The following is a 25,813-nucleotide window of genomic DNA, read 5'->3' as shown; positions in this document are numbered from 1 at the left end:
GCTTGTGTCCTGCAGCTGTGGTCCAGTGGTAAAGTGTATATAAGTGATGCGTATTCTTGGAGTTGCGAGTTCAAACCCGGATTAAGCTATATATATATATATATATATATATATATATATATATATATATATATATATATATATATATAAAACAACATGTTTTGTTTTGGTTGTTTGTTTTTGTATAAAGCCTCACACACTATATTAAGCGAGTTTGTTTTAAACATGACATACATATTAATTCATTTTACCAGGCCTTATTCCACACAACTCCGTGAATTTCCCGTGGAGCCAGCCATTCAAACAAAAACAAACGAAACAAAACAAAACAAAACAAAAAACATTATTGCCAACAGCATTTGGTGTTCCCAGGCGGTCACCCATCCAAGTACTAACCAAACCCAACGTTGCTTAACTTCGCTGATCGGACGAGAAGCGGTGTTCTCAACGTGGTATGGCCGTTGGCATGAGACTGCCTACACATTGTGGCTAATAACCAACTCTTTTTAGTCATCACGGCAGGATACGGACCTTCTTGTGGTGTCTTAATGGTAATTGTATCCTAACATATTTTTGTCTCCTTGGCATGGATATTTAACATCGTTTATTCAGTCTTGGGTTTATGTTCTTTCGCCATTTACAGACATTTTACATCTACCTACTTCCTCAGCCTGCCCTGCCAATTTCTAATGAATTTGTGGATTTTCTTTTGTAATACATACATGTGTGTGCTCATCTGCTCTTCAGTTTTTATGATATTTGTCTCATCTGTCCTGCTTTATGATACTTTTACAAAGAACATGAACAAATGCTTCTATTTTAGAGAAGATATGGGATCCAGGTTTCGGAGCCGTAAAACCAACCGTTGTGATTGGTGGACGAGTTGCCAGGTTGCAGCTTCTGTACCGTGCCGGCACATAAATAGGTTCGGCTCAAGCGGCGGCAGCATCATTCCCCCGTGACTGTCTGAGCGTCTCTCATCACCTTGGTTATCTCATCATCATCATGGTAGAAGCAAAGCCTACCAAGAAGGCTGCGGCTGCTGCTGTGGTGGCCACCACCAGGAAACCTCGCGTCCAGGTTGCTCACCCGAAAACTAGTCAAATGGTTCTAGCCGCGGTCGCAGCACTCAAAGACCGTAAGGGCTCGTCTCTACAAGCAATCAAGAAGTACGTTGTTGCCAACAACAAAGTCGAGGCTGCCAAGATCGCCATTTACATCCGAAGATTTCTCAAGAAAGCAGTGGCTGACGGCATTCTTGTTCAGACCAAGGGAAGTGGAGCTAGTGGATCATTCAAGCTGGCCGTAGCAGAGAAGAGGGCCGTTCTAACTCCCAAGAAAGCCACCACAACCAAGAAACCATCTACAGCAGCAAAGAAGGCCGTGGTAACTCCCAAGAAAGCCGCCACAAGCAACAAACCACCTACAGCCTTGAAAAAGAAGCAGCAGCAGCAGCTTGTTGTTGGGAACAAAAAGCCCAAAATAAAGAGAGCTTCAAAATCTCCCAAACCACCCAAGGCAAAGAAAGCTGTCAAGAAAACAACAAAGGCAAAATAAACGATGACATGCAAGCAGCATGAATACACATGACAATAAACATCCAGGCCTCCCCCCTCAGTGGAGGGGCCTCATATGATTCCAAAAAGAGTTTAGTTTTGTAGACAAATAAATCATTACTTTTGGGGTAGATTTACTCTGTATATTATTATATATATATATTATATATATATATATATATATATATATATATTAATATATATATATATATATATATATATATATTTATATATACACATGGGTGAGGTGATATGGTACCAAAGTTTTGGGTAAGGTGATTGACATTTACACAAGATAAAACACGAACCAATGGGAATAAAAACATAAGAATGGAAGTAACTGCAGAAGGCCTATTGGCCCATAACACAAGCACTTCCTCTTGATGCTTCTATATTGGTTCGGAGTCTTGAAGCTATAATATATATATATATTATATATATATATATATATATATATATATATTATATATATATATATATATATAATATTATATATATATATATATATATATATATATATATATATATATATATATATATATATATATATATGCACACAAAACTAAATAGTCTTGTTAGACAAATTGCCCCTATTAGAGGCAAGTTGACTAACAAGCCGAATGACTGCAATTGTTTTGAATTTGAGTTAAATCTAACATAGAAATGTAATCAAACCTAACCTAACCTATGCTAACCCAAGCTAAGCTAACCTAACCTAACCTAAGCTAACCCAAGCTAAGCTAAGCTAACCTAACCTAACCTAACCTAACCTAAGCTAACCTAACCTAACCTAACCTAACCTAACCTAACCTAACCCAGCAATTCATGATCTTAATATAATACTGTTAATTGGATAAACCAATTTGGAAAGAAATGTTCGAAAATAACAAAATTAACTGTGCTTGTTAGGAAAATTGGGCCTTGCATACTTGTCCCAATAGTGTGGTTCTCGCTTTTAGGTACGACATAAACGTATACCTAAGTTGAGAGAGAAAAAGATTCGCACTCAAACATGCATATCGATTGCCAGTCCTGAATTCTGGGTAGATATTCGTGTCCTCCCTTTTCATTTACCATCATTTGGATACTATCAAAACAGCTCTGAGAAGGATAAAATGAATAAAACGGGTAGCTCACTCATGTAAAAAGGAAGAGTTGGGAAAGATCTCTCTCTCTCTCTCTCTCTCTCTCCCCCTCACCCCCCACCAATGATCCTGCTCTGCTAGTATATAACGTAACAAACCTTCCCCCCCCCCCTCCCTCCCCAATCAGAGTCCCTTTAAGCATGCGAGGATAAAAAATAGATTTCATAAGACCCAATGTGCTAGCTGATATCAAAACAATTTATGTTATCGTCTATTAAGCCCTTCAGTAAAAAAGTATAGGGACCTAATTAGGTCCCGTTTTGAGGTGGTGGTGGGTGGAATCGATGGATTAGCCAAGCTCTTATCCGCCGAATCCGTAGAGGGTACGACCCTGGCGCTTCAGAGCGTACACCACGTCCATAGCAGTGACGGTCTTCCTCTTGGCGTGTTCCGTGTAGGTTACAGCATCACGGATGACGTTCTCGAGGAACACCTTCAGGACGCCACGGGTCTCTTCGTAGATGAGACCCGAAATACGCTTCACGCCGCCACGACGAGCTAAGCGACGAATAGCGGGCTTGGTGATGCCCTGGATGTTGTCACGTAGCACCTTACGATGACGCTTGGCGCCACCCTTTCCGAGTCCCTTGCCTCCCTTGCCGCGTCCAGTCATGGTGTTGAAGTTGTGTGAATCGAATTGACGAATGCCCGCACGATTTCCCGACTATATCCCATCAAGCGGACGTACTAGTAGCATTGCAACTCCTGCCTGCCCTTACTTTACGCTTGTGGTCGAGTAGACACGGCTTTCTCACAACGCTTTCAAAACTGCAGTTGCCTACTCGTCTGTTTCACGTCCCTGTGAAATGACTTTTGCACAAATCCAAAAAATAGAGCAAAATCAGCGATAATAGTGATTGAGGTGAGCCGCCTGTTGGCTGCAGCCAGAGGAAGGAGGGGAGGGGCAACGGGGTGACGTAGGCGAGTCGAGCAGCCAATGGCGCTCGAGCAAGCGCCTCGAGACGGCGTATATAAGCAAAAATTTTTCGGCGCCGGCCATCACAAACCACAGTTGTTCACCATGGCTCGCACCAAGCAGACTGCTCGCAAGTCCACGGGAGGCAAGGCTCCTCGTAAGCAGCTGGCCACCAAGGCAGCACGCAAGTCTGCTCCTGCCACAGGGGGTGTGAAGAAGCCTCACCGTTACAGGCCCGGAACGGTCGCCCTGCGTGAGATCCGTCGTTACCAGAAGAGCACCGAGTTGCTCATCAGGAAACTTCCCTTCCAGCGTCTGGTGCGCGAGATTGCCCAGGACTTCAAGACCGATCTTCGCTTCCAGTCGTCTGCCGTCATGGCTTTACAGGAGGCATCCGAGGCTTACCTGGTCGGTCTCTTCGAGGACACTAACCTCTGTGCCATCCACGCCAAGCGTGTCACCATCATGCCAAAGGACATTCAGCTTGCTCGCCGTATCCGTGGAGAGCGTGCATAAGCTAAATCGACCACCCTAGTATACACCAAACTCGGCCCTTCTCAGGGCCAAAATATCCTTCTAAGGAGATTTCAGACATTCCTAGCATAATTTAGGTGTCATACATACATGTGATATCAATAAATCAAGTCATTTGTAGTACAACCTGTTCTCTTACAAACAAAACGCCGTCGCTTTTCACTCTTATGCACTGTCAAGGATCACCCCCCCCCCCCCCCCCCAAAATAAAAATTGTCATACTGTACTAGAAATAAAAGCAGCTTGTATAAGTGACATATACTGTCCAGTCCTGTTTTATTCTGTTTTCGGTCCTCTGGCTTAATCTGTTAAGTTAGGAGATGACATTTTAAATTAACCGTTTTCTTGACATTTTCAAACCTAAGAGGGTGGCCTGCATAGTAATCCTAATGTGGAACATAACAATGAATCTCTAATCTCTAGAAAAAAGATACCGAGTGCTTATATGTGTTGAGAGAGAGAGAGAGAGAGAGAGAGAGAGAGAGAGAGAGAGAGAGAGAGAGAGAGAGAGAGAGAGAGAGAGAGAGAGAGAGACACACAGACAAGATAGACAAGACAGACAGACAGACAGACAGACAGACAGACAGACAGACAGACAGACAGACAGACAGGCAGGCAGGCAGGCAGACAGACAGACAGACAGACAGACAGACAGACAGACAGACACTGAGAGAGAGAAACACACACAGACAGTTTCATAAATATTCTCATTTTATAGCTATTTGCTTTCAGTGACAGAGGTTTTTGTTATAATAGTATTGGTGTCTAACACTCACAATCTCTTTAGAAATTAAAGTGTGGCTCCAATGGAGCCGAGTTTGTTGGTTTGAGGCCAAGCCACCACCACAGGGCAGTAAGTAAGCCGTTTACTTGGAGGAGGTGTACTTGGTGACGGCCTTAGTGCCCTCAGAGACGGCGTGCTTGGCCAGTTCTCCGGGCAACAGGAGCCTTACAGCCGTCTGGATCTCCCGACTGGTAATGGTGGAACGCTTGTTGTAGTGGGCCAGGCGAGAAGCCTCGGCGGCGATGCGCTCGAAGATGTCGTTCACGAACGAGTTCATGATCGACATGGCTTTGGAAGAGATACCAGTGTCGGGGTGGACCTGCTTCAGCACTTTGTAGATGTAGATGCTGTAGCTCTCCTTCCTCCTGCGCTTCTTTTTCTTATCGCCCTTGGCAATGGCCTTCTGGGCCTTTCCGGCCTTCTTGGCAGCCTTTCCAGATGCCTTGGGTGGCATGATGATGCTCGTGCTGGCTGGCGTTGCGATACAATAATGAACTTTTGCGCGAGGCGAGCTTTCCTTTTATATCCCGCTCGCGACTCAGCTCAGAGCGGGTCGCGTGGCGGAGCGCGCTGATTGGTCAGTGGCGGGCTCCCTTGATCCTGAGCGGGGTATATAACACGAAGCTCGATCTGCGAGCCCGCATAAAACACCACAAACCCACAACAGCAGCAGCAATGTCAGGACGCGGCAAGGGAGGCAAAGTGAAGGGCAAGTCAAAGTCTCGCTCCAGCAGGGCCGGACTTCAGTTCCCCGTGGGCAGAATTCACCGTCTGCTGCGTAAGGGCAACTACGCCGAACGCGTCGGTGCTGGCGCTCCTGTCTACCTGGCAGCCGTCATGGAATACCTCGCTGCCGAAGTTCTGGAGCTCGCCGGTAACGCCGCACGTGACAACAAGAAGACCCGTATCATCCCACGTCACTTGCAGTTGGCCATCCGCAACGACGAAGAACTCAACAAACTTCTGTCTGGCGTAACCATTGCACAGGGAGGTGTTCTTCCAAACATTCAGGCAGTTCTTTTGCCAAAGAAGACAGAGAAGAAGTAAGCACTTCTGCCACCCACCACGACAAATACCATAACCAGGCTCCATCCGGAGCCACACACACTTTAATAGAGAGATTCAAGTAGACAATCAACTTTCAAACATTAATAATAACATTTATATTGATTTCATTTGGAATGTGTACATAACAAACAAACAAACAAAACAAAATTATAGGGGATATTCAGCATCACTTGGAATATTAACCAATCATATAAATCCAATATATATTTTATATTTTACTTTAAGCGAGGAATTCATATTCTATTAATTTTTAATCATACAAATGAACAAAAGCAATTCTTCACTAGACGTAATGAATGAATAAATGATCAAGGTTTTAATGTGTTTCATGAATATATATATATATATATATATATATATATATATATATATATATATATATATATATATATATATATATATATATATATTAATACTTGTGAACCAGAATATGTTTGAGCAGCAGCGATCGTGCCTGCCATTGGCCGAAGTGCAACAATTCAAATAATTTAAAGGGCCTGCTCGGGTATATAAGAGAGGCTGGGAGACTGGGGCCGGTGGTGGGTGATGGGTGATGAGTGATGGTGTGGTGTGGTATGGTGTTGTTAAGAGTTGATTTACGGCCAGCCAGCCAGCTGCAGCCAAGGCAGGCAGGGCAGGGCAGGCAAGGCAAGGCAAGGCAAGGCAAGGCAAGGCAATAACAGAACAGGACAGGACAGGACAGGCAAGGCAAGGCAAGGCAAGGCAAGGCAAGCAGGCGGGCGGGCAGGCGGGCGGGCGGGCAGGCGGGCGGGCGGGCGGGCGGGCGGGCGGGCGGGCGGCCAGCCAGCCAGCCAGCCAGCCAGCCAGCCAGCCAGGCAGGCAGGCAGGCAGGCAGGCAGGCAGGCAGGCAGGCAGGCAGGCAGGCAGCCAGCCAGCCAGCCAGCCAGCCAGCCAGCCAGCCAGCCAGCCAGCCAGCCAGCCAGCCAGCCAGCCAGCCAGCCACTCCCACTTTGTATTTATATGCATTCAATTTATATTCAAACATTATATATGTTAAGGGCCTAGTTTTAGTGTTTATTTTAAAAATGACAAACATCGAGTCGTTTTACCAGTCCTTTAGCGTTAACAGTGATGCATTTTAAAACTGAACAGAAATCACCTTTTCTGGATATATCAAATATCGAATCCGCTTAATGTGCCTACAATTCAATCATTCAAAAAATACATAATTTACATCATGCCTTTTCATAGAACAGACAATAAGATTTGAGACAATAAGAACTTTACTTTTATAACTAAAGTTGCACAATTATACCAACTCTATGGTGGCTGGGTGGTAAGGTGTGTGGCTGGTGTTTTGGAAGTCGCGAGTTCAAACGACCCAATGGGAGTACTTTTTTTTTTTGCCATACAATCTTCCTAATACTATTATGTAGGTGTGTGTGTGTGTGTGTTTTTATTCATTCTTTGGTTTTATAGATGACATACATATTGACTCCTTTTACCGGTCCTTAATTAGGCTCTGGGGAAGCAATGGTGGTGGTGCATTTAAAACTAAACCAAAAATCACCAGTTCTGGACGCGTCAAATATCATATCCGCTTAATGTGTCTACAACCTAATTACTTAAAACTACACTATTTAATTCATTCATATCATGTGCATATTGGTCATTATGCTCATACAACCGACATCAAAATTTATTTTCATTATTAGAATCATACATTTCATCAAGTAATACAGATACAAAGAGATTTTCTTTCTGAGAAGACCGTTAGTATTGGCTGGCTGGCAGGCAGGCAGGCATTTGAGGGTTATTATTTCGCCTGTTGATTGGGGGGAGGGTTGATGTGTTAGGGGGTTTTCGGTTAGGTGTGGTGGTGGTGATTGGTGGTGATTGGTGGTGATTGGTGTGGTGGTGATTGGTGGTGAGTATGTGGTGGTGGTGAGTAGTGGTAGTGGTGGTGGTGGTGGTGGTGGTGGTGGTAGTAGGTGGGAGGGGGGGGGGGGGAAGGGGACTGATGGTCTGTGGATTCCTTCTCCGTACCCCTTACATATAAGCAAAAACATGCCTTCCTGTGGGTATAGAAACATTAACACAAATTATATATAACTGATATTGTAGCCTTTTAAACAGAAAAGATTTGTACATACAAATACTTTTAAATTATCATTTATTTGTGGAAATGGCATTTACGTCATTAAATTGATACCTCAGCATCAAGCTTGTGTCCTGCAGCTGTGGTCCAGTGGTAAAGTGTATATAAGTGATGCGTATTCTTGGAGTTGCGAGTTCAAACCCGGATTAAGCTATATATATATATATATATATATATATATATATATATATATATATATATATATATATATATAAAACAACATGTTTTGTTTTGGTTGTTTGTTTTTGTATAAAGCCTCACACACTATATTAAGCGAGTTTGTTTTAAACATGACATACATATTAATTCATTTTACCAGGCCTTATTCCACACAACTCCGTGAATTTCCCGTGGAGCCAGCCATTCAAACAAAAACAAACGAAACAAAACAAAACAAAACAAAAAACATTATTGCCAACAGCATTTGGTGTTCCCAGGCGGTCACCCATCCAAGTACTAACCAAACCCAACGTTGCTTAACTTCGCTGATCGGACGAGAAGCGGTGTTCTCAACGTGGTATGGCCGTTGGCATGAGACTGCCTACACATTGTGGCTAATAACCAACTCTTTTTAGTCATCACGGCAGGATACGGACCTTCTTGTGGTGTCTTAATGGTAATTGTATCCTAACATATTTTTGTCTCCTTGGCATGGATATTTAACATCGTTTATTCAGTCTTGGGTTTATGTTCTTTCGCCATTTACAGACATTTTACATCTACCTACTTCCTCAGCCTGCCCTGCCAATTTCTAATGAATTTGTGGATTTTCTTTTGTAATACATACATGTGTGTGCTCATCTGCTCTTCAGTTTTTATGATATTTGTCTCATCTGTCCTGCTTTATGATACTTTTACAAAGAACATGAACAAATGCTTCTATTTTAGAGAAGATATGGGATCCAGGTTTCGGAGCCGTAAAACCAACCGTTGTGATTGGTGGACGAGTTGCCAGGTTGCAGCTTCTGTACCGTGCCGGCACATAAATAGGTTCGGCTCAAGCGGCGGCAGCATCATTCCCCCGTGACTGTCTGAGCGTCTCTCATCACCTTGGTTATCTCATCATCATCATGGTAGAAGCAAAGCCTACCAAGAAGGCTGCGGCTGCTGCTGTGGTGGCCACCACCAGGAAACCTCGCGTCCAGGTTGCTCACCCGAAAACTAGTCAAATGGTTCTAGCCGCGGTCGCAGCACTCAAAGACCGTAAGGGCTCGTCTCTACAAGCAATCAAGAAGTACGTTGTTGCCAACAACAAAGTCGAGGCTGCCAAGATCGCCATTTACATCCGAAGATTTCTCAAGAAAGCAGTGGCTGACGGCATTCTGTTCAGACCAAGGGAAGTGGAGCTAGTGGATCATTCAAGCTGGCCGTAGCAGAGAAGAGGGCCGTTCTAACTCCCAAGAAAGCCACCACAACCAAGAAACCATCTACAGCAGCAAAGAAGGCCGTGGTAACTCCCAAGAAAGCCGCCACAAGCAACAAACCACCTACAGCCTTGAAAAAGAAGCAGCAGCAGCAGCTTGTTGTTGGGAACAAAAAGCCCAAAATAAAGAGAGCTTCAAAATCTCCCAAACCACCCAAGGCAAAGAAAGCTGTCAAGAAAACAACAAAGGCAAAATAAACGATGACATGCAAGCAGCATGAATACACATGACAATAAACATCCAGGCCTCCCCCCTCAGTGGAGGGGCCTCATATGATTCCAAAAAGAGTTTAGTTTTGTAGACAAATAAATCATTACTTTTGGGGTAGATTTACTCTGTATATTATATATATATATATATATATATATATATATATATATATATATATATATATATATATATATATATATATATATATATATATTTATATATACACATGGGTGAGGTGATATGGTACCAAAGTTTTGGGTAAGGTGATTGACATTTTACACAAGATAAAACACGAACCAATGGGAATAAAAACATAAGAATGGAAGTAACTGCAGAAGGCCTATTGGCCCATAACACAAGCACTTCCTCTTGATGCTTCTATATTGGTTCGAGTCTTGAAGCTATAATATATATATATATATATATATATATATATATATATATATATATATATTATATATATATATATAGTATATATATATATATATATAGATATAATATATATATATATATATATGCATGCACACAAAACTAAATAGTCTTGTTAGACAAATTGCCCCTATTAGAGGCAAGTTGACTAAACAAGCCGAATGACTGCAATTGTTTTGAATTTGAGTTAAATCTAACATAGAAATGTAATCAAACCTAACCTAACCTATGCTAACCCAAGCTAAGCTAACCTAACCTAACCTAACCTAAGCTAACCCAAGCTAAGCTAAGCTAAGCTAAACCTAACCTAACCTAACCTAAGCTAACCTAACCTAACCTAACCTAACCTAACCTAACCTAACCCAGCAATTCATGATCTTAATATAATACTGTTAATTGGATAAACCAATTTGGAAAGAAATGTTCGAAATAACAAAATTAACTGTGCTTGTTAGGAAAATTGGGCCTTGCATACTTGTCCCAATAGTGTGGTTCTCGCTTTTAGGTACGACATAAACGTTATACCTAAGTTGAGAGAGAAAAAGATTCGCACTCAAACATGCATATCGATTGCCAGTCCTGAATTCTGGGTAGATATTCGTGTCCTCCCTTTTCATTTACCATCATTTGGATACTATCAAAACAGCTCTGAGAAGGATAAATGAATAAACCGGGTAGCTCACTCATGTAAAAAGGAAGAGTTGGGAAAGATCCTCTCTCTCTCTCCTCTCCCCTCACCCCCCCCCCCCCCCCCACCAATGATCCTGCTCTGCTAGTATATAAACGTAACAACCTTCCCCCCCCCCCCCCCCTCCCCCAATCAGAGTCCCTTTTAAGCATGCGAGGATAAAAAATAGATTTCATAAGACCCAATGTGCTAGCTGATATCAAAACAATTTATGTTATCGTCTATTAAGCCCTTCAGTAAAAAAGTATAGGGACCTAATTAGGTCCCGTTTTGAGGTGGTGGTGGGTGGAATCGATGGATTAGCCAAGCTCTTATCCGCCGAATCCGTAGAGGGTACGACCCTGGCGCTTCAGAGCGTACACCACGTCCATAGCAGTGACGGTCTTCCTCTTGGCGTGTTCCGTGTAGGTTACAGCATCACGGATGACGTTCTCGAGGAACACCTTCAGGACGCCACGGGGTCTCTTCGTAGATGAGACCCGAAATACGCTTCACGCCGCCACGACGAGCTAAGCGACGAATAGCGGGCTTGGTGATGCCCTGGATGTTTGTCACGTAGCACCTTACGATGCGCTTGGCGCCACCCTTTCCGAGTCCCTTGCCTCCCTTGCCGCGTCCAGTCATGGTGTTGAAGTTGTGTGAATCGAATTGACGAATGCCCGCACGATTTCCCGTACTATATCCCATCAAGCGGACGTACTAGTAGCATTGCAACTCCTGCCTGCCCTTACTTTACGCTTGTGGTCGAGTAGACACGGCTTTCTCACAACGCTTTCAAAACTGCAGTTGCCTACTCGTCTGTTTCACGTCCTGTGAAATGACTTTTGCACAAATCCAAAAAATAGAGCAAAATCAGCGATAATAGTGATTGAGGTGAGCCGCCTGTTGGCTGCAGTCAGAGGAAGGAGGGGAGGGGCAACGGGGTGACGTAGGCGAGTCGAGCAGCCAATGGCGCTCGAGCAAGCGCCTCGAGACGGCGTATATAAGCAAAAATTTTTCGGCGCCGGCCATCACAAACCACAGTTGTTCACCATGGCTCGCACCAAGCAGACTGCTCGCAAGTCCACGGGAGGCAAGGCTCTCGTAAGCAGCTGGCCACCAAGGCAGCACGCAAGTCTGCTCCTGCCACAGGGGGTGTGAAGAAGCCTCACCGTTACAGGCCCGGAACGGTCGCCCTGCGTGAGATCCGTCGTTACCAGAAGAGCACCGAGTTGCTCATCAGGAAACTTCCCTTCCAGCGTCTGGTGCGCGAGATTGCCCAGGACTTCAAGACCGATCTTCGCTTCCAGTCGTCTGCCGTCATGGCTTTACAGGAGGCATCCGAGGCTTACCTGGTCGGTCTCTTCGAGGACACTAACCTCTGTGCCATCCACGCCAAGCGTGTCACCATCATGCCAAAGGACATTCAGCTTGCTCGCCGTATCCGTGGAGAGCGTGCATAAGCTAAATCGACCACCCTAGTTATACACCAAACTCGGCCCTTCTCAGGGCCAAAATATCCTTCTAAGGAGATTTCAGACATTCCTAGCATAATTTAGGTGTCATACATACATGTGATATCAATAAATCAAGTCATTTGTAGTACAACCTGTTCTCTTACAAACAAAACGCCGTCGCTTTTCACTCTTATGCACTGTCAAAGGATCAACCCCCCCCCCCCAAATAAAAATTGTCATACTGTACTAGAAATAAAAGCAGCTTGTATAAGTGACATATACTGTCCAGTCCTGTTTTATTCTGTTTTCGGTCCTCTGGCTTAATCTGTTAAGTTAGGAGATGACATTTTAAATTAACCGTTTCTTGACATTTTCAAACCTAAGAGGGTGGCCTGCATAGTAATCCTAATGTGGAACATACAATGAATCTCTAATCTCTAGAAAAAAGATACCGAGTGCTTATATGTGTTGAGAGAGAGGAGAGAGAGAGAGAGAGAGAGAGAGAGAGAGAGGAGAGAGAGAGAGAGAGAGAGGAGAGAGAGACGAGAGAGAGAGAGAGAGAGAAGAGAGGAGAGAGACACAGACAGACAGACAAGACAGACAAGACAGACAGACAGACAGACAGACAGACAGACAGACAGACAGACAGACAGACAGACAGACAGACAGAGCAGGCAGACAGACAGACAGACAGACAGACAGACAGACAGACAGACAGACAAACACTGAGAGAGAGAAACACACACAGACAGTTTCATAAATATTCTCATTTTATAGCTATTTGCTTTCAGTGACAGAGGTTTTTGTTATAATAGTATTGGTGTCTAACACTCACAATCTCTTTAGAAATTAAAGTGTGGCTCCAATGGAGCCGAGTTTGTTGGTTTGAGGCCAAGCCACCACCACAGGGCAGTAAGTAAGCCGTTTACTTGGAGGAGGTGTACTTGGTGACGGCCTTAGTGCCCTCAGAGACGGCGTGCTTGGCCAGTTCTCCGGGCAAACAGGAGCCTTACAGCCGTCTGGATCTCCCGACTGGTAATGGTGGAACGCTTGTTGTAGTGGGCCAGGCGAGAAGCCTCGGCGGCGATGCGCTCGAAGATGTCGTTCACGAACGAGTTCATGATCGACATGGCTTTGGAAGAGATACCAGTGTCGGGGTGGACCTGCTTCAGCACTTTGTAGATGTAGTGATGCTGTAGCTCTCCTTCCTCCTGCGCTTCTTTTTCTTATCGCCCTTGGCAATGGCCTTCTGGGCCTTTCCGGCCTTCTTGGCAGCCTTTCAGATGCCTTGGGTGGCATGATGATGCTCGTGTGCTGGCTGGCGTTGCGATACAATAATGAACTTTTGCGCGAGGCGAGCTTTCCTTTTTATATCCCGCTCGCGACTCAGCTCAGAGCGGGGTCGCGTGGCGGAGCGCGCTGATTGGTCAGTGGCGGGCTCCCTTGATCCTGAGCGGGGTATATAACACGAAGCTCGATCTGCGGGGCGGCATAAAACACCACAAACCCACAACAGCAGCAGCAATGTCAGGACGCGGCAATGGAGGCAAAGTGAAGGGCAAGTCAAAGTCTCGCTCCAGCAGGGCCGGACTTCAGTTCCCCGTGGGCAGAATTCACCGTCTGCTGCGTAAGGGCAACTACGCCGAACGCGTCGGTGCTGGCGCTCCTGTCTACCTGGCAGCCGTCATGGAATACCTCGCTGCCGAAGTTCTGGAGCTCGCCGGTAACGCCGCACGTGACAACAAGAAGACCCGTATCATCCCACGTCACTTGCAGTTGGCCATCCGCAACGACGAAGAACTCAACAAACTTCTGTCTGGCGTAACCATTGCACAGGGAGGTGTTCTTCCAAACATTCAGGCAGTTCTTTTGCCAAAGAAGACAGAGAAGAAGTAAGCACTTCTGCCACCCACCACGACAAATACCATAACCAGGCTCCATCCGGAGCCACACACACTTTAATAGAGAGATTCAAGTAGACAATCAACTTTCAAACATTAATAATAACATTTATATTGATTTCATTTGGAATGTGTACATAACAAACAAACAAAACAAAATTATAGGGGATATTCAGCATCACTTGGAATATTAACCAATCATATAAATCCAATATATATTTTATATTTTACTTTAAGCGAGGAATTCATATTCTATCAATTTTTAATCATACAAATGAACAAAAGCAATTCTTCACTAGACGTAATGAATGAATAAATGATCAAGGTTTTAATGTGTTTCATGAATATATATATATATATATATATATATATATATATATATATTATATATATATATATTATATATATAATATATATATATATAATATAATATATTATAATACTTGTGAACCAGAATATGTTTGAGCAGCAGCGATCGTGCCTGCCATTGGCCGAAGTGCAACAATTCAAATAATTTAAAGGGCCTGCTCGGGTATATAAGAGAGGCTGGGAGACTGGGGCCGGTGGTGGGTGATGGGTGATGAGTGATGGTGTGGTGTGGTATGGTGTTGTTAAGAGTTGATTTACGGCCAGCCAGCCAGCTGCAGCCAAGGCAGGGCAGGGCAGGGCAAGGCAAGGGCAAGGCAAGGCAAGGCAAGGCAAGGCAATAACAGGAACAGGACAGGACAGGACAGGCAAGGCAAGGCAAGGCAAGGCAAGGCAAGGCAAGGCAAGGCAAGGCAGCAGGCGGGCGGGCGGGCGGGCGGGCGGGCGGGCGGGCGGGCGGGCGGGCAGCCAGCCAGCCAGCCAGCCAGCCAGCCAGCCAGCCAGCCAGCCAGCCAGCCAGGCAGGCAGGCAGGCAGGCAGGCAGCCAGCCAGCCAGCCAGCCAGCCAGCCAGCCAGCCAGCCAGGCAGGCAGGCAGGCAGCAGCCAGCCAGCCAGCCAGCCAGCCAGCCAGCCACTCCCACTTTGTATTTATATGCATTCAATTTATATTCAAACATTATATATGTTAAGGGCCTAGTTTTAGTGTTTATTTTAAAAATGACAAACATCGAGTCGTTTTACCAGTCCTTTAGCGTTAACGTGATGCATTTTAAAAACTGAACAGAAATCACCTTTTCTGGATATATCAAATATCGAATCCGCTTAATGTGCCTACAATTCAATCATTCAAAAATACATAATTTACATCATGCCTTTTCATAGAACAGACAATAAGATTTGAGACAATAAGAACTTTAGTTTTATAACTAAAGTTGCACAATTATACCAACTCTATGGTGGCTGGGTGGTAAGGTGTGTGGCTGGTGTTTTGGAAGTCGCGAGTTCAAACGACCCAATGGGAGTACTTTTTTTTTTTGCCATACAATCTTCCTAATACTATTATGTAGGTGTGTGTGTGTGTGTGTGTGTTTTTATTCATTCTTTGGTTTTATAGATGACATACATATTGACTCCTTTTACCGGTCCTTAATTAGGCTCTGGGGAAGCAATGGTGGTGGTGCATTTAAAACTAAACCAAAAATCACCAGTTCTGGACGCGTCAAATATCATATCCGCTTAATGTGTCTACAACCTAATTACTTAAAACTACACTATTTAATTCATTCATATCATGTGCATATTGGTCATTATGCTCATACAACCGACATCAAAATTTATTTTCATTATTAGAATCATACATTTCATCAAGTAATACAGATACAAAGAGATTTTCTTCTGAGAAGACCGTTAGTATTGGCTGGCTGGCAGGCAGGCAGGCATTTGAGGGTTATTATTTCGCCTGTTGATTGGGGGAGGGTTGATGTGTTTAGGGGGTTTTCGGTAGGTGTGGTGGTGGTGATTGGTGGTGATTGTGGTGTGTGATTGGTGGTGAGTAGTGGTGGTGGTGGTGAGTAGTGGTGGTGTGGGGTGGTGGTGAGTAGTGGTGGTGGTGTGGTGGTGGTGGTGTGGTGGTGGTGGTGGTGGTGTGGTGGTGGTAGTAGGTGGGAGGGGGGGGGGGGGGAAGGGGACCGATGGTCTGTGGATTCCTTCTCCGTACCCCTTACATATAAGCAAAAACATGCCTTCCGTGGGTATAGAAACATTAAACACAAATTATATCAGTAACTGATATTGTAGCCTTTTAAACAGAAAAGATTTTGTACATACAAATACTTTTAAATTATCATTAGTTGTGGAAATGGCATTTACGTCATTAAATTGATACCTCAGCATCAAGCTTGTCCTGCAGCTGTGGTCCAGTGGTAAAGTGTATATAAGTGATGCGTATTCTTGGAGTTGCGAGTTCAAACCCGGATTAAGCTATATATATATATATATATATATATATATATATATATATATATATATATATATATATATATATATATATATATATATATACACACATGTTTTGTTTTGGTTGTTTGTTTTTGTATAAAGCCTCACACACTATATTAAGCGAGTTTGTTTTAAACATGACATACATATTAATTCATTTTACCAGGCCTTATTCCACACAACTCCGTGAATTTCCCGTGGAGCCAGCCATTCAAACAAAAACAAACGAAACAAAACAAAACAAAACAAAAAACATTATTGCCAACAGCATTTGGTGTTCCCAGGCGGTCACCCATCCAAGTACTAACCAAACCCAACGTTGCTTAACTTCGCTGATCGGACGAGAAGCGGTGTTCTCAACGTGGTATGGCCGTTGGCATGAGACTGCCTACACATTGTGGCTAATAACCAACTCTTTTTAGTCATCACGGCAGGATACGGACCTTCTTGTGGTGTCTTAATGGTAATTGTATCCTAACATATTTTTGTCTCCTTGGCATGGATATTTAACATCGTTTATTCAGTCTTGGGTTTATGTTCTTTTCGCCATTTACAGACATTTTACATCTACCTACTTCCTCAGCCTGCCCTGCCAATTTCTAATGAATTTGTGGATTTTCTTTGTAATACATACATATGTGTGTGCTCATCTGCTCTTCAGTTTTTATGATATTTGTCTCATCTGTCCTGCTTTATGATACTTTTACAAAGAACATGAACAAATGCTTCTATTTTAGAGAAGATATGGGATCCAGGTTCGGAGCCGTAAAACCAACCGTTGTGATTGGTGGACGAGTTGCCAGGTTGCAGCTTCTGTACCGTGCCGGCACATAAATAGGTTCGGCTCAAGCGGCGGCAGCATCATTCCCCCGTGACTGTCTGAGCGTCTCTCATCACCTTGGTTATCTCATCATCATCATGGTAGAAGCAAAGCCTACCAAGAAGGCTGCGGCTGCTGCTGTGGTGGCCACCACCAGGAAACCTCGCGTCCAGGTTGCTCACCCGAAAACTAGTCAAATGGTTCTAGCCGCGTCGCAGCACTCAAAGACCGTAAGGGCTCGTCTCTACAAGCAATCAAGAAGTACGTTGTTGCCAACAACAAAGTCGAGGCTGCCAAGATCGCCATTTACATCCGAAGATTTCTCAAGAAAGCAGTGGCTGACGGCATTCTTGTTCAGACCAAGGGAAGTGGAGCTAGTGGATCATTCAAGCTGGCCGTAGCAGAGAAGAGGGCCGTTCTAACTCCCAAGAAAGCCACAACAACCAAGAAACCATCTACAGCAGCAAAGAAGGCCGTGGTAACTCCCAAGAAAGCCGCCACAAGCAACAAACCACCTACAGCCTTGAAAAAGAAGCAGCAGCAGCAGCTTGTTGTTGGGAACAAAAGCCCAAAATAAAGAGAGCTTCAAAATCTCCCAAACCACCCAAGGCAAAGAAAGCTGTCAAGAAAACAACAAAGGCAAAATAAACGACGACATGCAAGCAGCATGAATACACATGACAATAAACATCCAGGCCTCCCCCCTCAGTGGAGGGGCCTCATATGATTCCAAAAAGAGTTTAGTTTTGTAGACAAATAAATCATTACTTTTGGGGTAGATTTACTCTGTATATTATATATATATATATATATATATATATATATATATATATATATATATATATATATATATATATATATATATATATATATATATTTATATATACACATGGGTGAGGTGATATGGTACCAAAGTTTTGGGTAAGGTGATTGACATTTACACAAGATAAAACACGAACCAATGGGAATAAAAACATAAGAATGGAAGTAACTGCAGAAGGCCTATTGGCCCATAACACAAGCACTTCCTCTTGATGCTTCTATATTGGTTCGGAGTCTTGAAGCTATAATATATATATAATATTAATATATATATATATATATATATATATTATATATATATATATATATATAATATATATATATATATATATATATATATATATATATATATATATATATTATATATATATATAATGCATGCACACAAAACTAAATATCTTGTTAGACAAATTGCCCCTATTAGAGGCAAGTTGACTAACAAGCCGAATGACTGCAATTGTTTTGAATTGAGTTAAATCTAACATAGAAATGTAATCAATACCTAACTAACCTATGGCTAACCCAAGCTAAGCTAACCTAACCTAACCTACCTAAGCTAACCCAAGCTAAGCTAAGCTAAGCTAACCTAACCTAACCTAACAAGCTAAGCTAACCTAACCTAACCTAACCTAACCTAACCTAACCTAACCCAGCAATTCATGATCTTAATATAATACTGTTAATTGGATAAACCATTGGAAGAAATGTTCGAAAATAACAAAATTAACTGTGCTTGTTAGGAAAATTGGGCCTTGCATACTTGTCCCAATAGTGTGGTTCTCGCTTTAGGTACGACATAAACGTATACCTAAGTTGAGAGAGAAAAGATTCGCACTCAAAACATGCATATCGATTTGCCAGTCCTGAATTCTGGGTAGATATTCGTGTCCTCCCTTTTCATTTACCATCATTTGGATACTATCAAAACAGCTCTGAGAAGGATAAAATGAATAAAACGGGTAGCTCACTCATGTAAAAAGGAAGAGTTGGGAAAGATCTCTCTCTCTCTCTCTCTCTCTCCTCACCCCCCCCCCCCCCACCAATGATCCTGCTCTGCTAGTATATAACGTAACAAACCTTCCCCCCCCCCCCCCCTCCCTCCCCAATCAGAGTCCCTTTAAGCATGCGAGGATAAAAAATAGATTCATAAGACCCAATGTGCTAGCTGATATCAAAACAATTTATGTTATCGTCTATTAAGCCCTTCAGTAAAAAAGTATAGGGACCTAATTAGGTCCCGTTTTGAGGTGGTGGTGGGTGGAATCGATGGATTAGCCAAGCTCTTATCCGCCGAATCCGTAGAGGGTACGACCCTGGCGCTTCAGAGCGTACACCACGTCCATAGCAGTGACGGTCTTCCTCTTGGCGTGTTCCGTGTAGGTTACAGCATCACGGATGACGTTCTCGAGGAACACCTTCAGGACGCCACGGGTCTCTTCGTAGATGAGACCCGAAATACGCTTCACGCCGCCACGACGAGCTAAGCGACGAATAGCGGGCTTGGTGATGCCCTGGATGTTGTCACGTAGCACCTTACGATGACGCTTGGCGCCACCCTTTCCGAGTCCCTTGCCTCCCTTGCCGCGTCCAGTCATGGTGTTGAAGTTGTGTGAATCGAATTGACGAATGCCCGCACGATTTCCCGACTATATCCCATCAAGCGGACGTACTAGTAGCATTGCAACTCCTGCCTGCCCTTACTTTACGCTTGTGGTCGAGTAGACCACGGCTTTCTCACAACGCTTTCAAAACTGCAGTTGCCTACTCGTCTGTTTCACGTCCCTGTGAAATGACTTTGCACAAATCCAAAAAATAGAGCAAATCAGCGATAATAGTGATTGAGGTGAGCCGCCTGTTGGCTGCAGTCAGAGGAAGGAGGGGAGGGGCAACGGGGGTGACGTAGGCGAGTCGAGCAGCCAATGGCGCTCGAGCAAGCGCCTCGAGACGGCGTATATAAGCAAAAATTTTTCGGCGCCGGCCATCACAAACCACAGTTGTTCACCATGGCTCGCACCAAGCAGACTGCTCGCAAGTCCACGGGAGGCAAGGCTCCTCGTAAGCAGCTGGCCACCAAGGCAGCACGCAAGTCTGCTCCTGCCACAGGGGGTGTGAAGAAGCCTCACCGTTACAGGCCCGGAACGGTCGCCCTGCGTGAGATCCGTCGTTACCAGAAGAGCACCGAGTTGCTCATCAGGAAACTTCCCTTCCAGCGTCTGGTGCGCGAGATTGCCCAGGACTTCAAGACCGATCTTCGCTTCCAGTCGTCTGCCGTCATGGCTTTACAGGAGGCATCCGAGGCTTACCTGGTCGGTCTCTTCGAGGACACTAACCTCTGTGCCATCCACGCCAAGCGTGTCACACTCATGCCAAAGGACATTCAGCTTGCTCGCCGTATCCGTGGAGAGCGTGCATAAGCTATAATCGACCACCCCTAGTATACACCAAACTCGGCCCTTCTCAGGGCCAAAATATCCTTCTAAGGAGATTTCAGACATTCCTAGCATAATTTAGGTGTCATACATACATGTGATATCAATAAATCAAGTCATTTGTAGTACAACCTGTTCTCTTACAAACAAAACGCCGTCGCTTTTCACTCTTATGCACTGTCAAGGATCACCCCCCCCCCCCCCCCCCCCCCCCCCCCCCCAAAAATAAAATTGTCATACTGTACTAGAAATAAAAGCAGCTTGTATAAGTGACATATACTGTCCAGTCCTGTTTTATTCTGTTTTCGGTCCTCTGGCTTAATCTGTTAAGTTAGGAGATGACATTTTAAATTAACCGTTTTCTTGACATTTTCAAACCTAAGAGGGTGGCCTGCATAGTAATCCTAATGTGGAACATAACAATGAATCTCTAATCTCTAGAAAAAAGATACCGAAGTGCTTATATGTGTTGAGAGAGAGAGAGAGAGAGAGAGAGATGGAGAGAGAGAGAGAGAGAGAGAGAGAGAAGTAGAGGAGAGATGAGGAGAGAGAGAGAGAGAGAGAGAGACACAGACAGACAAGACAGACAAGACAGACAGACAGACAGACAGACAGACAGACAGAAAGACAGACAGACAGACAGACAGACAGACAGGACAGACAGGCAGGCAGACAGACAGACAGACAGACAGACAGACAGACAGACACACAGACAGACACACACTGAGAGAGAGAAACACACACAGACAGTTTCATAAATATTCTCATTTTATAGCTATTTGCTTCAGTGACAGAGGTTTTTGTTATAATAGATATTGGGTGTCCTAACACTCACAATCTCTTTAGAAATTAAAGTGTGGCTCCAATGGGAGCCGAGTTTGTTGGTTTGAGGCCAAGCCACCACCACAGGGCAGTAAGTAAGCCGTTTACTTGGAGGAGGTGTACTTGGTGACGGCCTTAGTGCCCTCAGAGACGGCGTGCTTGGCCAGTTCTTCCGGCAACAGGAGCCTTACAGCCGTCTGGAATCTCCCGACTGGTAATGGTGGAACGCTTGTTGTAGTGGGCCAGGCGAGAAGCCTCGGCGGCGATGCGCTCGAAGATGTCGTTCACGAACGAGTTCATGATCGACATGGCTTTGGAAGAGATACCAGTGTCGGGGTGGACCTGCTTCAGCACTTTGGTAGATGTAGATGCTGTAGCTCTCCTTCCTCCTGCGCTTCTTTTTCTTATCGCCCTTCGGCAATGGCCTTCTGGGCCTTTCCGGCCTTCTTGGCAGCCTTTCCAGATGCCTTGGGTGGCATGATGATGCTCGTGCTGGCTGCTGGCGTTGCGATACAATAATGAACTTTTGCGCGAGGCGAGCTTTCCTTTTATATCCCGCTCGCGACTCAGCTCAGAGCGGGTCGCGTGGCGGAGCGCGCTGATTGGTCAGTGGCGGGCTCCCTTGATCCTGAGCGGGGTATATAACACGAAGCTCGATCTGCGGGGCGGCATAAAACACCACAAACCCACAACAGCAGCAGCAATGTCAGGACGCGGCAAGGGAGGCAAAGTGAAGGGCAAGTCAAAGTCTCGCTCCAGCAGGGCCGGACTTCAGTTCCCCCGTGGGCAGAATTCACCGTCTGCTGCGTAAGGGCAACTACGCCGAACGCGTCGGTGCTGGCGCTCCTGTCTACCTGGCAGCCGTCATGGAATACCTCGCTGCCGAAGTTCTGGAGCTCGCCGGTAACGCCGCACGTGACAACAAGAAGACCCGTATCATCCCACGTCACTTGCAGTTGGCCATCCGCAACGACGAAGAACTCAACAAACTTCTGTCTGGCGTAACCATTGCACAGGGAGGTGTTCTTCCAAACATTCAGGCAGTTCTTTGCCAAAGAAGACAGAGAAGAAGTAAGCACTTCTGCCACCCACCACGACAAATACCATAACCAGGCTCCATCCGGAGCCACACACACTTTAATAGAGAGATTCAAGTAGACAATCAACTTTCAAACATTAATAATAACATTTTATATTGATTTCATTTGGAATGTGTACATAACAAACAAACAAAACAAAATTATAGGGGATATTCAGCATCACTTTGGAATATTAACCAATCATATAAATCCAATATATATTTTATATTTTACTTTAAGCGAGGAATTCATATTCTATCAATTTTTAATCATACAAATGAACAAAAGCAATTCTTCACTAGACGTAATGAATGAATAATGATCAAGGTTTTAATGTGTTGTCATGAATATATATATATATATATATATATATATATATATATATATATATATATATATATATTATATATATATATATATATATATATATATAATATATATAATATATTATAATACTTGTGAACCAGATTATGTTTGAGCAGCAGCGATCGTGCCTGCCATTGGCCGAAGTGCAACAATTCAAATAATTTAAAGGGCCTGCTCGGGTATATAAGAGAGGCTGGAGACTGGGGCCGGTGGTGGGTGATGGGTGATGAGTGATGGTGTGGTGTGGTATGGTGTTGTTAAGAGTTGATTTACGGCCAGCCAGCCAGCTGCAGCCAAGGCAGGCGCAGGGCAGGGCAAGGCAAGGCAAGGCAAGGCCAAGGCAAGGCAAGGCAATAACAGGACAGGACAGGACAGGACAGGCAAGGCAAGGCAAGGCAAGGCAAGGCAAGGCAAGGCAGGCAAGGCAAGGCAGGCGGGCGGGCAGGCGGGCGGGCGGGCGGGCGGGCGGGCGGGCGGGCGGGCAGCCAGCCAGCCAGCCAGCCAGCCAGCCAGCCAGCCAGCCAGCCAGCCAGCCAGGCAGGCAGGCAGGCAGGCAGGCCAGCCAGCCAGCCAGCCAGCCAGCCAGCCAGCCAGCCAGCCAGGCAGGCAGGCAGGCAGCCAGCCAGCCCAGCCAGCCAGCCAGCCAGCCAGCCAGCCCACTCCCACTTTGTATTTATATGCATTCAATTTATATTCAAACATTATATATGTTAAGGGCCTAGTTTTAGTGTTTATTTTAAAAATGACAAACATCGAGTCCGTTTTACCAGTCCTTTAGCGTTAACGGTGATGCATTTTAAAACTGAACAGAAATCACCTTTTCTGGATATATCAAATATCGAATCCGCTTAATGTGCCTACAATTCAATCATTCAAAAAATACATAATTTACATCATGCCTTTTCATAGAACAGACATATAAGATTTGAGACAATAAGAACTTAGTTTTATAACTAAAGTTGCACAATTATACCAACTCTATGGTGGCTGGGTGGTAAGGTGTGTGGCTGTGTTTTGGAAGTCGCGATGTTCAAACGACCCAATGGGAGTACTTTTTTTTTTTTGCCATACAATCTTCCTAATACTATTATGTAGGTGTGTGTGTGTGTGTGTGTGTGTGTTTTATTCATTCTTTGGTTTTATAGATGACATACATATTGACTCCTTTTACGGTCCTTAATTAGGCTCTGGGGAAGCAATGGTGGTGGTGCATTTAAAACTAAACCAAAAATCACAGTTCTGGACGCGTCAAATATCATATCCGCTTAATGTTGTCTACAACCTAATTACTTAAAACTACACTATTTAATTCATTTCATATCATGTGCATATTGGTCATTATGCTCATACAACCGACATCAAAATTTATTTTCATTATTAGAATCATACATTTCATCAAGTAATACAGATACAAAGAGATTTTCTTTCTGAGAAGACCGTTAGTATTGGCTGGCTGGCAGGCAGGCAGGCATTTGAGGGTTATTATTTCGCCTGTTGATTGGGGGGAGGGTTGATGTGTTAGGGGGTTTTCGGTTAGGTGTGGTGGTGGTGATTGGTGGTGATTGGTGGTGATTGGTGGTGGTGGTGATTGGTGGTGAGTAGTGGTGGTGGTGGTGAGTAGTGGTAGTGGTGGTGGTGGTGGTGGTGGTGGTGGTAGTAGGTGGGGGGGGGGGGGGAAGGGGACTGATGGTCTGTGGATTCCTTCTCCGTACCCCTTACATATAAGCAAAAACATGCCTTCCTGTGGGTATAGAAACATTAACACAAATTATATATGTAACTGATATTGTAGCCTTTTAAACAGAAAAGATTTGTACATACAAATACTTTTAAATTATCATTTATTTGTGGAAATGGCATTTACGTCATTAAATTGATACCTCAGCATCAAGCTTGTGTCCTGCAGCTGTGGTCCAGTGGTAAAGTGTATATAAGTGATGCGTATTCTTGGAGTTGCGAGTTCAAACCCGGATTAAGCTATATATATATATATATATATTATATATATATATATATATATATATATATATATATATATATAAAACAACATGTTTTGTTTTGGTTGTTTGTTTTTGTATAAAGCCTCACACACTATATTAAGCGAGTTTGTTTTAAACATGACATACATATTAATTCATTTTACCAGGCCTTATTCCACACAACTCCGTGAATTTCCCGTGGAGCCAGCCATTCAAACAAAAACAAACGAAACAAAACAAAACAAAACAAAAAACATTATTGCCAACAGCATTTGGTGTTCCCAGGCGGTCACCCATCCAAGTACTAACCAAACCCAACGTTGCTTAACTTCGCTGTCGATCGGACGAGAAGCGGTGTTCTCACGTGGTATGGCCGTTGGCATGAGACTGCCTACACATTGTGGCTAATAACCAACTCTTTTTAGTCATCACGGCAGGATACGGACCTTCTTGTGGTGTCTTAATGGTAATTGTATCCTAACATATTTTTGTCTCCTTGGCATGGATATTTAACATCGTTTATTCAGTCTTGGGTTTATGTTCTTTCGCCATTTACAGACATTTACATCTACCTACTTCCTCAGCCTGCCCTGCCAATTTCTAATGAATTTGTGGATTTTCTTTGTACTACATACATATGTGTTATGCTCATCTGCTCTTCAGTTTTTTATGATATTTGTCTCTCTGTCCTGCTTTATGATACTTTTACAAAGAACATGAACAAATGCTTCTATTTTAGAGAAGAATGGGATCCAGGTTTCGGAGCCGTAAAACCAACCGTTGTGATTGGTGGACGAGTTGCCAGGTTGCAGCTTCTGTACCGTGCCGGCACATAAATTAGGTTCGGCTCAAGCGGCGGGCAGCATCATTCCCCCGTGACTGTCTGAGCGTCTCTCATCACCTTGGTTATCTCATCATCATC

At 44.1% G+C, this 25,813-nt stretch overlaps 3 non-coding genes and 1 pseudogene across 3 annotated transcripts; all 4 read right to left on the bottom strand.

Moving 5' to 3' along the window:
• Positions 1 to 347: 347 nt before the first annotated feature.
• On the bottom strand, positions 348 to 466 carry LOC138361778 (5S ribosomal RNA). The gene has a single exon (XR_011227178.1). It is a non-coding gene; the product is annotated as a 5S ribosomal RNA (ribosomal RNA).
• Positions 467 to 8,534: 8,068 nt separating this feature from the next.
• LOC138361777 (5S ribosomal RNA) lies at positions 8,535 to 8,653 on the bottom strand. Its single transcript, XR_011227177.1, has one exon. It is a non-coding gene; the product is annotated as a 5S ribosomal RNA (ribosomal RNA).
• An 8,180-nt stretch (positions 8,654 to 16,833) lies between these two features.
• Positions 16,834 to 16,952, bottom strand: LOC138361785 (5S ribosomal RNA). The gene has a single exon (XR_011227184.1). It is a non-coding gene; the product is annotated as a 5S ribosomal RNA (ribosomal RNA).
• An 8,199-nt stretch (positions 16,953 to 25,151) lies between these two features.
• On the bottom strand, positions 25,152 to 25,272 carry LOC138361781 (5S ribosomal RNA; annotated as a pseudogene).
• Positions 25,273 to 25,813: the final 541 nt, after the last annotated feature.

This window comes from Procambarus clarkii, unplaced genomic scaffold (genome assembly GCF_040958095.1).
Source record: "Procambarus clarkii isolate CNS0578487 unplaced genomic scaffold, FALCON_Pclarkii_2.0 HiC_scaffold_740, whole genome shotgun sequence".
In the NCBI taxonomy this organism is placed as follows: Eukaryota; Metazoa; Arthropoda; class Malacostraca; order Decapoda; family Cambaridae; genus Procambarus; species Procambarus clarkii.
Note: the sequence above shows the minus strand (reverse complement) of the source record. Positions and strands in the feature narration are given on the sequence as shown.